The sequence below is a fragment of the Bos grunniens genome, chromosome X (genome assembly GCF_055505025.1).
Source record: "Bos grunniens cultivar Pamir isolate PY7600 chromosome X, Bosgru_T2T1.0, whole genome shotgun sequence".
NCBI classification, from domain to species: Eukaryota; Metazoa; Chordata; class Mammalia; order Artiodactyla; family Bovidae; genus Bos; species Bos grunniens.
In genome coordinates, this window is record NC_141194.1 from 25,575,380 (window position 1) to 25,588,913 (window position 13,534).

The 13,534-nt window shown below is 37.7% G+C and overlaps 1 long non-coding RNA gene across 5 annotated transcripts in view; it reads right to left on the reverse strand.

Annotated features, from left to right (window-relative positions):
• Positions 1 to 13,534, reverse strand: part of LOC147340006 (uncharacterized) — a 384,986-nt gene that overhangs the window by 46,729 nt on the left and 324,723 nt on the right. The window contains exon 7 of one of the 5 annotated variants that reach the window (XR_015159237.1): positions 11,809 to 12,113. The exons of 3 other annotated variants lie outside the window; for them this stretch is intronic. This is a non-coding gene — a long non-coding RNA (uncharacterized LOC147340006). Of the gene's footprint in view, positions 1 to 11,808; positions 12,114 to 13,534 lie in introns of those variants that run through there. One more of the 5 variants, XR_015159244.1, reaches the window with a different exon arrangement.

A 13,534-nucleotide genomic window follows, 5' to 3' on the forward strand; every position in this document is an offset into this window, starting at 1 on the left:
CCAGACAAGAATACAGGGTTGCTGTGCCCTCCTCCAGGGGACCTTTTATTTAAATATACAAATGATTAAATGTATCAGTTGATTATATTTACTGGATATCAGTACACTGTTCACAGATGACATGATACTATATGTAGAAAATCCTAAAGATGCCACCAGAAAACTACTAGAGCTAAATGAATCTGGTAAAGTTACAGGATACAAAATTAATGTACAGAAATCTCTTGTGTTCCTATATCCTAACAATGAAAGATCGTAAGTATAAATTAAGGAAAGAATCCCATTTACCATTGCAACAAAAAAGAATAAAATACCTAGGAATTAACCTACCTAAGGATTCAAAAGACCTGTATTCAGAAAACTATAAAACACTGATGAAACAAAGATGACACAAAAAGTGGAGAGATATAACATGTTCTTAGATTGGAAGAATCGATATTGTGAGATTATACTACCCAAAACAATCTACAGATTCAATGCAATCCTTATCAAATTACTAATGGCATTTTCCACAAAATTAGAACAAAAAATTTCACAATTTGTATGGAAACACAAACGATCCCAAGTAGCCAAAGAAATCTTGAAAAAGAAACGTAGAGCTGGAGGAATCAGGCTCCCTGACTTCAGACTATACTACAAAGCTACAGTCATCAAGGCAGTTTGGTACTGGCACAAAAAAAGAAATAAAGATCAATGGTACAGGACAGAAAGCCCAGAGATGAACTCATGCACCTATGTCTGCCTAATTTATGACAAAGGAGGCAAGAATATACAGTGGATTGAATTATCAAAGGAATCTGCCTAATTTATGACAAAGGAGGCAAGAATATACAGTGGATTGAATTATCAAAGGAATCTCAATAAAAAATAAAAATAAAAATAAATTAAAAAAAAAAAGAATATACAGTGGAGAAAAGACAGTCTCTTCAATAAGTAGTACTGGGAAAACTGGTCAGCTACATGTAAAAGAATGAAATTAGAACACTACCTTACCATACACAAAAATATAAGACTCGACACTATAAAACTCTTAGAGGAAAACATAGGAAAAATACTCTGACATAAATAATAGCAAGATCTTTTTTGACCTACCTCCTAGTGTAATGAAAAAATAAATTGTACCTGATTAAACTTAAAAACTTCTGCACAGCAAAGGAAACAATAAGCAAGAAGGAAAGACAACCCTCAGAATAGGAGAAAATATTTGCAAATAAAGCAACTGACAAAGGAATAATCTTCAAAATATACAAACAGCTTATGCAGCTTAATATCAAAACAACAAGCAACTCAACCAAAAAATGGGTGGAAGACCTAAATAGACATTTCTCCAAAGAAGACATACAGATGGCCAAGAGACATATGAAAACACATTCAACATCACTAATTATTAGAGAAATGCAAATCAAAACTACAATGATATCATCTCACACCAGTTAGAATGGCCACTGTCAACAAATCTACCAATAATAAATGCTGGAGAGAGTGTACAGAAAAGGGAACCCTCTTGTACTGCTGTTGGGAATGTAAATTGGTACATCCACTATGGAGAAGAGTATGCAGATTCCTTTAAAAACTAAAAGTAGAACTATCATAAGACCCAGAAATCTCACTAGTGGGCATATACCTTGAGAAAAGCATAGTTTAAAAAGACACATGTACCCCAATGTTCACTGCAGTGCTATTTACAGTAGCTGGGACATGAAAGCAACCTAAATGTCCATTGACAGATGAACGGATAAAGAAGATGCGGTACATATATACAATAGGATATTACTCAGTCATAAACAGGAATGAAATTGGGTCATCTGTAGAGATGTGGATGGACCTAGAGTCTGTCATACAGAGTCAAGTCAGTCAGAAAGAGAAAAACAAATATTCATGCATATATGTGGAATCTAGAAAAATGGTACAGATGAACCTATCTGTAGGGCAGAAAAAGAGATGCAGACCTAGAGAATGGACATGACGACATGGGGGGAGAGGAGAGCAGGATGAATTGGGAGATGAGGATTGACACATATACACTACCGTGTGTAAAATAGATAGCTAGTGGGAACCTGCTATAAAGCACGAGAAGCTCAGCTCAGTGCTCTATGATGGCCTAGATGGGTAGGATGGGAGTGGGGGGAATGGGCGGAAGGCTCAAGAGGGAAAGGAAATATGTATACATACAGCTGATTTACTTTGTTGTACAGCAGAAACTAACACAGCATTGTAAAGTAATTATACTCAAAATACGTATGAGTAAAGCTAAATTCTTTCTCATCTTTAAATAAAAGTAAATATCCTGAGGTTACCTTCCCATATTCCAATGGCTCATTTCATGTTCCCTAGGATATGATCATTCCATTTGAGAGATCACTGTTTTAAGTGATATTTCTGCCACCAGGATATATTTATTTCCTACTTCATTTTTCATATTATTAAGTTACTGCATATATCCCTTTGCTTAAAATCTTTAGTTTTCCCTCATTGCCTAAAGGAAAAACCTCAAACTCTTTAATACGATATTAAAGGCCATTTATAACCTGGAATCATCAAATTATTCTCTTCTGCCATCTAGCCTCATCAAATGATTCATCTTTCTCTAATTACGATGTACATCATCATAATCTTACTTTTGCCCCATCATTATTTCTTCCTGGAGTGGTCTTGTTATTGCCTATCGCCCCATCCCATTTTCCTATTCGTCTTTCAAGATCTATTCAAATATTATTACTTTCTCAGTAAAAGTCTTCTTTAGGTACTCTGGGCAATAACAGAAAGTGATTCCCTTTTTCTGTGTGCACCTATAGCATTCTCTACATTATTTTTATGGTTTATTACTTGATACTGAAATTGCTTATTTGTTGTTACTGTTCAGTTGCTCAGTCATGTCTGGCTCTTTGTGACCCCATGAACTGTAGCATGCCAGACTGTCCTCTACAGTCTCCCAGAGTTTGCTCAAACTCATGTCCATTGAGTTGGTGATGCTATCTAACCATCTTATCCTCTGCCACCCTCTTCTCCTTTTGCCTTCAATCTTTCATTTGTAAATATTCCTAATACACTGAGGGTAAGGTCTTTTCTTAATTTATCTTTCTGTATTCAAAGTATAATTCAATGTTTGATATATATTCATGGCAATACAGAATTAATAATCAATCCATACACTGCTTCAGTCTTCATTTTGAATATGCATCTCTTAATATAACCATATCTGTAAAATGTGGAATAAATTAAACTGCATCATTATTTCCTGAACATTTTTTTCTCAATCAGCAATGGCAAATGACATTAGATTTTTTTCTACCTCTGTTGAATAGCAAGTGTCTCTTTAAGAGTGCTGCTTAAAGGTGCCATATCTTGATGAGGAGAAGGTGAAAAGTGTTTTGTTTAATTAGTGATGAGTGTTATTGGTAGGAGGAGGCTGATCGTTTGATTTGTGCTATCAGTTTGTCATCCCTCACATTATTTGTCTTCCCAAGTTTGTGATAAAACTTTCTGTAATATCATATCTATTTTTTGTGGAAACCAAATGCAAGGGACAGCAGAGAAAGAAGAGGTACTGCTAAGAATTTCTGACCAAAAATATGTTTAAATTGAATTTTCCTAATGTGCAAACTCTGCATATGTTGTAAAAACATGCATAAAATGCACAGTTTACAATCAAATTTTTGCTGTAATTTCTATTCTTATGTGATTGATCTCTTTAACATCACAAAATTCAGAATGACTTTTTACCAAACAATGGTTTGTGAAAACAGAATGGATATAAAATAATTTATCTTCTTACTCCTCAGAAGTAGGAAAAGAAAACCAAGTGAACACCAAGAAACTGACATGAAAAGAAAAAGCATGACATGCCCATAGATTAGTAACTTTTTATAGTCATTTAAATGCCATAAGGGATGAATGGATTATTTAAAAGTACTCAGAATCCCTTATCTGTAGGTTTTTCAGCTGATGCTCCCTTGATTCACTGCCTAAAGAGAGTCTGATAGCAAAAGAGTAAAATCCCTAGATCTGCAGCCATACAATAGTTCACACAGATAAACTGTGCACTCCTTATGGGTAATATGGACATTAATAGAAGTCTCAAAAGACTACCTCTTGCAAGTGCATTTTGATTTCTATTCATTCACTTCACACTCTAAGTTGACAACAAAATGTTATCTCTTCAGGAGTATTTAGAATGTGTCCTTACATTTAACATTTGCTTTTCTTTCCTTTAATGTATAACTGTAGAAAATGGAGAAAATCTTAAAAAGCAAGGATGCTAGTTTTCAAAAGTGAATGGAAGGGCATTTGACAACATTCATGAATCTGAACTAAATATTAAAAAGACATGCCTTCTAAGGGAAGAAACTATTTGTAATAGAAGGGTTAAATGAGTCTTACACTCTTTCATTTTCCCATGTAAAAAATTAATTTTGAAAGACATTCAGTTCTTAATCATGTAGTTTTTGTTTTATTTTATTTTATTAACCACTGATTAAGCACCAATATTGTTCATAGTACTAATCTAGATACGATGTTTAAAGACACTATAGATATATAAACAATGTAAAAAGTAGCTATATTTATAAGTGGTGCTCACCTCAATATCCTCCATATACCCAGACACCTGAAGGAAACTTACAAATTGAATATGTTTATAATCTGCTGAGCTCAAGATCTCTGTTCAGTCTGAGGTCTTAGGTACTATTCTCTTTGCAATTCAGTTTGATATTCCTAAAAATAAATTCACTATTTCTGCCAAAACAACAATCACAATAATACTCTATTTCATCATATTTAAGTAATACATGATAACATAATAGACTGAGAATATAATTCCTCTTCCATCAATACATAAACTGAATCTCATGGATTATTTTATTGGGCTAGCCAGTTGTCACCTTGGAAATTACAGAAAATGGCCCCAGATCATACTCAAAGCAAATAACTTTTTTTTAGCTGTGTGTGCAGGATCTTTGTTCCCCAACCAGGGATCGAACTCATGGCCCCTGCAATGGAAGTGCAGAGTCCTAACCACTGGACCACCACAGAATTCCCTGTAGACTTTTGATGGTAACAAAGGATGAAGGACAGATTATACCTTTGAAAAGCAACCCAGGTAGGTTACAGAGGTTAGGACTTGCATAGTTCTGTTGTGGAAAATGGATTAGACAAGACAAACACTGCAAAAGAAAATTTGCATATGTTTGCAAATTTTCCATATTTGCATACATTTGCCTTTTTGTCTTCTAGTGGTCCAGAAACCAGTAATCCAGAAAACAAGCACCACACTCAGAGAGTTGGAAAACTCATGTTTATTATGCTGGCGGGCCCAGAGGCGTTAACACTCTAAGCTCTGAGCCCCGAACAAAGAGGTTACAGAGTTTTTATAGACAGACTATAGTGGGCAACACTAGCTGCTAATAGGCTGGTTTAAATTAAGGGGTTTCACATGCGCACAGGAACAGCAGTCAAGATGAGGAGGGGGATGCCTGACCTTTACATGAACAAGCATGATTAAGCAGGTCTGCAGGGGTTGGGCAATTGCAAAGAGCAGGACAAGGGTGAGTGAGATAAGTTCCAGTTCTAGTATTGTGAGTCCCCACTTTCTGAGACCTACGTGATCTAGACTTTGCAAGGAGCAAGCTGAGTTACAGAGGCAGAAGGAGCAGGAGGTTATGTAAAATTATAACTTTTCCTCTTCAATAGTATGCACTTTCTAGTGACCATGTTAGCACTACAGTTTAGAAATTAGATCTACACTTCATTTACTATCAAACCTCATAGGATTTGACATCTGGGGAAAACATTTCATATTATTCAAACTCTTCCATTTGACACATTGGAAAGCCCTTGTAACATCGCCCCTTCACCACAAAGACCTATCTTAAAGTTGTTATGGACATTCTTTAGCAGATACAAAATATGGAAGATAGAAGCAAAAGACATGAGAAATTCCTAGTATAAATAAACAGCCTTTAAAAATGAATGTTTCTATGACATATTGAGAGCCATCTCATTAAAAGCATTTCTCATTTATTACCAAATAAACATTCTTTGTGATTGAATGTTTACTATATGCACCATGTGCTAAATTCTAGAGATCTCATTTAAGTCAAAGTTTCTTCCATCATTAAGCTCAAAACTTAGAAAAATAAAGTTGTATCCTCTTATGGTTTTTTCAAGTGCTATAAGAATTCAGATGATGTAACGTTTGATTTCTTAAAATATTTTGATACTTTATTTTGCTTTTCATGTGCAAAGATGTTCACATACATAAACTCAGGAAAGTCTCACAACTCTGTGAGGTTAGTACTATTATCGCAAGAATAATAATCCCATACAGATGGTCAACATGTTGCAGAAACCAGTACTACAGAAACCAAGCACCACACTCAGAGAGTTAGAGAACTCAGGTTTATTATGCCAGTGGGTCCAGAGGAGTTAACACTCCAAGCTCTGAGCCCCAAACAAAGGGATTACAGAGTTTTAATATACAGACTGTAGTGGGCAACACTAGCTGTTAATAGGCTGGTTTAAAATAAGGGGTTTTGCACATGGGGGAACAGTGGTCAAGATGGAGAGGGGGATGCCTGACCTGGACAGGCATGAGTAAGCAGGTCTTCAGGGGCTGGGTGATTGCAAAGAGCAGTGTTGTAGCCACGCATTCTGGGAAACAAGAAGGACACTCAGAAGGACGTTGTCACTCTGAAGGACAATGCAGATAGTGGAGTGCAGTTTATTACACTAGCGAGCCCAAGGCAGAGTCTCCTCTTAGCCAAGGACTCCAACCAGTTTTTGTGAAAACCTTATATACCCTAAGTGTATATGGTTCCCTGAAACTAGTCTGAAAAAAGGAAAAAGAAAGATACAATCAAAGTCAACCCGTGATTCATATCCCTTAAGCCTAGGTAGTTCAGTCAGTTCAGTTCAGTTGCTCAGTCATGTCCGACTCTACGACCCCATGAATTGCAGCACGCCAGGCTTCCCTGTCCATCACCATCTCCCGGAGCTCACTCAGACTCATGTCCATTGAGTCAATGATGCCATCCAGCCATCTCATCCTCTGTCGTCCCCTTCTCCTCCTGCCCCCAATCCCTCCCAGCATCAGAGTCTTTTCCAATGAGTCAACTCTTCGCATGAGGTGGCCAAAGTACTGGAGTTTCAGCTTTAGCATCATTCCTTCCAAAGAAATCCCAGGGCTGATCTCCTTCAGAATGGACTGGTTGGATCTCCTTGCAGTCCAAGGGACTCTCAAGAGTCTTCTCCAACACCACAGTTCAAAAGCATCAATTTTTCAGCACTCAGCTTTCTTAGCAGTCCAACTCTCACATCCATACATGACCACTGGAAAAACCATAGCCTTGACTAGACGGACCTTTGTTGGCAAAGTAATGTCTCTGCTTTTGAATATGCTATCTAGTTTGGTCATAACTTTCCTTCCAAGGAGTAAGCGTCTTTTAATTTCATGGCTACAATCACCATATGCAGTGATTTTGGAGCCCAGAAAAATAAAGTCTGACACTGTTTCCACTGTTTCCCCATCTATTTCCCATGAAGTGATGGGACCAGAGCCTAGGTAGTTAACAGTGAACAATTATCAATAGGCTTATGGTCATACCCCAATAAGCATAACAGAATGTATGATTCTATTAGGTTACACAGATAATTAGGGTATTCTTTTAGGCAACAGAGAGCCCTGGGGCTCTTCCTTCCAGGGGCCTGGTTTTCCAGTTGATATGTCGTTTCCATAGATACTGGGCATATAGCTCAAAGTCCACAGTCCGCCCCAAGATGGAGTCCTGCTTTCAAGATAGAACCTGTTCTGTTTCCTCCTTCAGTAGGACAAGGGTGAGTGAGATAAACTCCAGTTCCTAGTACTGCAAGTCCCCACTTTCTGAGACTATGCGACCTACGTGATCTAGACTTTGCAAAGGGCAAGCTGAGTTACAGAGGCAGAAGGAGAAGGAGGTTATGTAAAATTTTAACTTTTCCTCTTCAAACAGGCACGTGAAAAGATGCTCAACATCGCTTATTATTAGAGAAATGCCAATCAGAACCACAAGGAAGTATCATCTCACACTGGTAAGACTGGCCCCATCAAAATGTCTACAAATAATAAATGCTGGAGAGGGTGTGCAGCAAAGGGAACTGTCCTACACTGTTGGTGGTGTTAGGGGAAGCACACTGATAGAAACTGCCCACCCTGGCCAGGCTCTTTCATAACCATTCACATGTGTTGTTTTATGACAGGAGATCCTGGTAAGGAATACGGAACTAATAAGTCACCACCAACTGGAAGAGTTCGGGAAAGGTCAAAAGGAGAAACTGTATGTCCTTCCACTTCCCAGAATCCCTCTCTCTAGCATCCATCTTGGCTGAGCGATGCGTGAGCCACCAGGAAAGACTCTGAATTAGAATGATTGGCCAAAGACAACCTGGAAACTAATCCTATCACCATAAAACCTGAGACTGCGAGCCTCATGGCAGAGCTGTTCTCCTGGGCTCCCTTACCCAACTGCTCGCCACCCGGGTGCCCTCCCAAGAAAATCTCTTGCTTTGTCAGCACGTGTCTCCTCAGACAATTCTTTTCCAAGTGTTAGACAAGAGCCCACTCTTGGGGCCATGAAGCGGGGGCCTCCCCTTTCCTACAAGAGTGGGAATATAAATTGGTGTAGCCCTCTATGGAAAACTGTGGAGGTTCCTTAAAAACCTAAAAATAAAACTACCATATGATCCAACAATCCCACTCCTTGGCAAACATCCAGAAAAGACAAAAATTATAATTTGAAAAGATGCATGCACCCCAAAGTTCCTAGCAGCACTATTTATGATAGCCAATACATGGAAACAACCTGGCTTAAGAAGATGTGGATCTTAAGAAGATACACACACACACACATATGAATATATACATTATAAATACATACACACAGTGAAATATTGTGTGTGCTCAGTCATGTCTGATGCTTTGTGACCCCATTGACTGTGGCCTGCCAGGCTCCTCTGTTCATGGGATTTTCCAGGCAAGAATACTGGAGTGAGTTGCCATTTCCTCCTCCAGGGGATCTTCTCAACCCAGGAATTGAATTTACATCTCCTATGTCTCCTGCATATCAGGCAAATTCTTTACCCAGGGAGCCATCAGGGAAGTTCAAAAGAAAGAAGCTTCAACAATTATCAAGTCATTGTTATTACATTCCAGGAAATGGTCAGAAAATGGAGTTTTAGTTAAAGTGAATTTACCATTTAACTAAAAATGCCCTACCTGTTAAATGGAAGAGTCTAAATAAGAAAAGGAGTAGTCAAGGCTGTATATTGTGACCCTGCTTATTTAACTTCTATGCAGAGTACATCATGAGAAACACTGGGCTGGAAGAAGCACAAGCTGGAATCAAGATTGCTGGGAGAAATATCAATAACCTCAGATATGCAGATGACACAACCCTTATGGCAGAAAGTGAAGAGGAACTCAAAAGCCTCTTGATGAAAGTGAAAGAGGAGAGTGAAAAAGTTGGCTTAAAGTTCAACATTCAGAAAACGAAGATCATGGCATCTGGTCCCATCACTTCATGGGAAATAGATGGGGAAACAGTGGAAACAGTGTCAGACTTTATTTTTTGGGGCTCAAAAATCACTGCAGATGGTGACTGCAGCCATGAAATTAAAAGACACTTACTCCTTGGAAGGAAAGTTATGACCAACCTAGATAGCATATTCAAAATCAGAGACATTACTTTGCCAGCAAAGGTCCATCTAGTCAAGGCTATGGTTTTTCCAGTGGTCATGTATGGATGTGAGAGTTGGACTGCTAAGAAAGCTGAGTGCCGAAAAATTGATGCTTTTGAACTGTGGTGTTGGAGAAGACTCTTGAGAGTCCCTTGGACTGCAAGGAGATTCAACCAGTCCATTCTGAAGGAGATCAGCCCTGGGATTTCTTTGGAGGGAATGATGCTGAAGCTGAAACTCCAGTACTTTGGCCACCTCATGCGAAGAGTTGACTTATTGGAAAAGACTCTGATGCTGGGAGGGATTGGGGGCAAGAGGAGAAGGGGACGACAGAGGATGAGATGGCTGGATGGCATCACTGACTCAATGGACGTGAGTCTGAGTGAACTCCGGGAGCTGGTGATGGAGAGGGAGGCCTGGCGTGCTGCAGTTCATGGGGTTGCAAAAAGTCAGACACAACTGAGCAAGTGAATTGAACTGAACTGAACTGAACGTAAAGACACTAATGCATAAGCTACAGAAACATGTGGCTCCAAAACCTCAAGAGTGGACAATTACAATGCTTGCTCTCTAAGTTATTTCTTTTTAGAAATACAGCACTTACCAGCCACAAATCTTTAATACAGTAAGCATAGCCTCAACCACAAAGTTGAAAGAGAGGTCAGAAATCATAAAGTTTAAGTTATTGCTTCTGGCATCTGAAGAAACTGAGTAACCTGAACAACCCTTTCAACAGAAAAAAAAAAATTGCTGGATAAAATATTTAAAAATATTTTTAACTGCATCTAAGAGTCAAAAAATGGTAAAGAAACACTCAGAGGCCAATAAAATAAATGTAAGTTGGAACCCAGAGGGAAAATAAGTAAACAGATGGCTTTCAACTTGATAACACTTGACAAAAAAAGTGAACTTGCTCTTTGGTTTTCAGGCCCTCTTAAGACCCAGAGGAGATAGGCAGGAAGTCAGCCAAGTTGGGGCATCTAATAGGAAATACTCCAACATTGACAGCTGGAGTCCTAAGAAGCTATACTTTCAAAATAAGTTACTCAAAGCAAATTTGCTTCCCTCCCTCCTTCCTTCCCTGCCTCCAGAATAATGCAAGGAAAAACATCTAATTGAACTTTAGCACTGAATACAGGGGAAGAAAAAGAAATGTTCCTTGAAAATTTATAGCCAAAACCCAGCCCTTATGTGCATTTACAAACTGAATTCTTACTACACAAGGAGTCTGAAAAATTTCTAGCCAAGAATTTAAAGCATCCTGAGCTGGTAAAACCTCCTGGTACCCTGCAGAAAAAAATGAAAATACTCTCTGGGTAAACTCACCTAAAACACAGGTCTCAAAGGATCCCTAGAGGTAAAGTTTCTAGAATAATGAATTCAGTTCAAAAGTTGTAAAACACAAAATATGGTGTCATATGTGAAAACCAGCAGAATCCTCAGACAGTGGCATCAGACCTGCAGCTCTTCCATATATTTGAATTATTAGAAAACAAACAAAAATAAGTATAATGACAGTTTAAAAAAATACAAGATGTGACCAATATGAGAATAAGAAAATAAAGAGCAAACAGATCTTTAAATTATCCAAGATGAAATAGAAGATTTAAAAATATATAATACCAGATATTAAGAGTTCAGTGAGTGAGGAAAACATGTTTGATAAAATTTAACATCATTTTTTTTTAACACAAAGAGATTTCAAAAAGAGTAATATAAGGGAGCTTCCTTCATTTGATAAAAGATAGCTACACAAATCCTACTAAAATTCACAATTATTGGTAAAATATGAAAAATGTTCCCTTTAAGTTCAGGGACACGATGTGACTTCTCAGATCAGATCAGATCAGATCAGTCGCTCAGTCGTGTCCGACTCTTTGCAACCCCATGAATCGCAGCACGCCAGGCCTACTTCTACTTAAAACTATATCAAAGTTAAAAGAATAATAAAAGAAAAATAAATCAAGTGACTAGAAAGGAAGAAACAAATTTTTCATTTTTCTCAGATAATATTGTTGCAGGAAGGGGGACCCCTGAAACTGGGCTCTTGTCTAACACTCAAAAATGAATTGTCCAAGTAGACACGTGTGCTGACAAAGCAGGAGATTTTATTGGAAAAGGGCACCTGGGTGGAGAGTAGTAGCATAAGGGAACCCAGGAAAACAGCTCTGCCATATGGCTTGCAGTCTCTGGTTTTATGGTGATGGGATTAGTTTCCAGGTTGTCTGTAGCCAATCATTCTGACTCAGAGTCCTTCCTGGTGGTGCACGCCTTGTTAAGCCAAGATGGATGCCAGAGAGAAGGATTCTGGGAGGTGGTCAGACATGTGGTGTCTCCTTTTGACCTTTCTCAAACTCTTCCAGTTGGTGGTGGCTTATTAGTTCCCTGTTCCTTAGCAGGACCTCCTGTCGTAAAACAACTCATACAAATGGTTACTATGGTGCCTGGCCAGGGTGGGCGGTTTCAGTCGGTGTGCTTCCCCTAACAATATCATTGTGTTTCAAAACTCACTGTCTACAAATCTTACTGTCTACAGATTTATTTATCACACATAAGAAAGGTTTTAAAAAGCTGCTTGATTTTAAAAATCTATATATAAAAATCTGTTGCATTTCTAATCAGTAAATAGCAACAAGCAGATGAAAAGTGCAGCCTTCAATTTTCAAGTTTATATTCAAAGTAAAGCATACAACTAAACAAATATTAATGGAGTGATGAACCATATAACCAACTAGTCACAAGCTAGAATATTGTCAGCACCGCAGCAATCCCCTACATGTTCCTCCTGAAGCATAACCATCTTCTTCCCCTTGGATGTCAATACAATCCTGTTCCGGGAAAAATAATTCCCTTACTTTTACTACTAGTTTTAACATATGTAGGCATGCATAGAAAATATAAATTAATTTGCCTGGCTTTCATCTTTATATAAATACAGTAATACTCAACACATTCTTTCATGTTTTCCCTCTTTTGCCATGATGGCAATGACAAATAATTCTACAAAAAAAAATGATCAATGTACTTGAATAGAGACTTTGCAAAAGAAATCCAAGTAATGAATAAACATATAAATAATCAGAAAATCAATCTCATTACTAATCAAGAAAATACAAATTAAAGCCACAAGATGCCATTTCATTCCCAACCTATTGGAAAAAAATTTTTTTAAATATCAAGAATATATAGAGATGTCAAGTGACTAGAACCATTATATACTGTGGTGAGAATGTGACTTAGCATGACCACTTTGGAAAGCAAATGGAAATGCACATGTTCCATGTTCCAATTATCTGGGTTATTCTCAGGTAAATAACCCAGAGAAATTCTTGCTTAGCTAATCAGCCGTTTATTTATTTATATCAACAGTTCTTATCAGCATTGTTTTTAGAGCAAAATCTGGAAACAGCTCAAATGCACATCAATGGTAAAATAGATAAATGAAATAAATATATATATATATATAAATCACAGTATTATACTACTAATAATAGACAGTATAATGCTATATAAATGCTATAAAATTGATGAATCCATAGTTACAAATGACAGGTATGAATGCAAAATACTAGCATTTCTGGACCTCAGACTCCTTGTCTAATAAAAATAGAGCTTTTCCCAAAAGAGGAATTTGTATTATCTCTTACAAGTAAGTTGGATGGCAGGGTGGGGGTGGGGGTGGGGGACCTAAGGACAATACTGAAAAAAAAAATCAGATGATTCAATAATGGGTAATCCAGGATGTACTATGCTGAATTTAGGTGATTTTTTTTTTTTTTTCCAGTTAATGAGATCTTTTGTCTGCAGAAGGAGGAAGCAGGCAAAG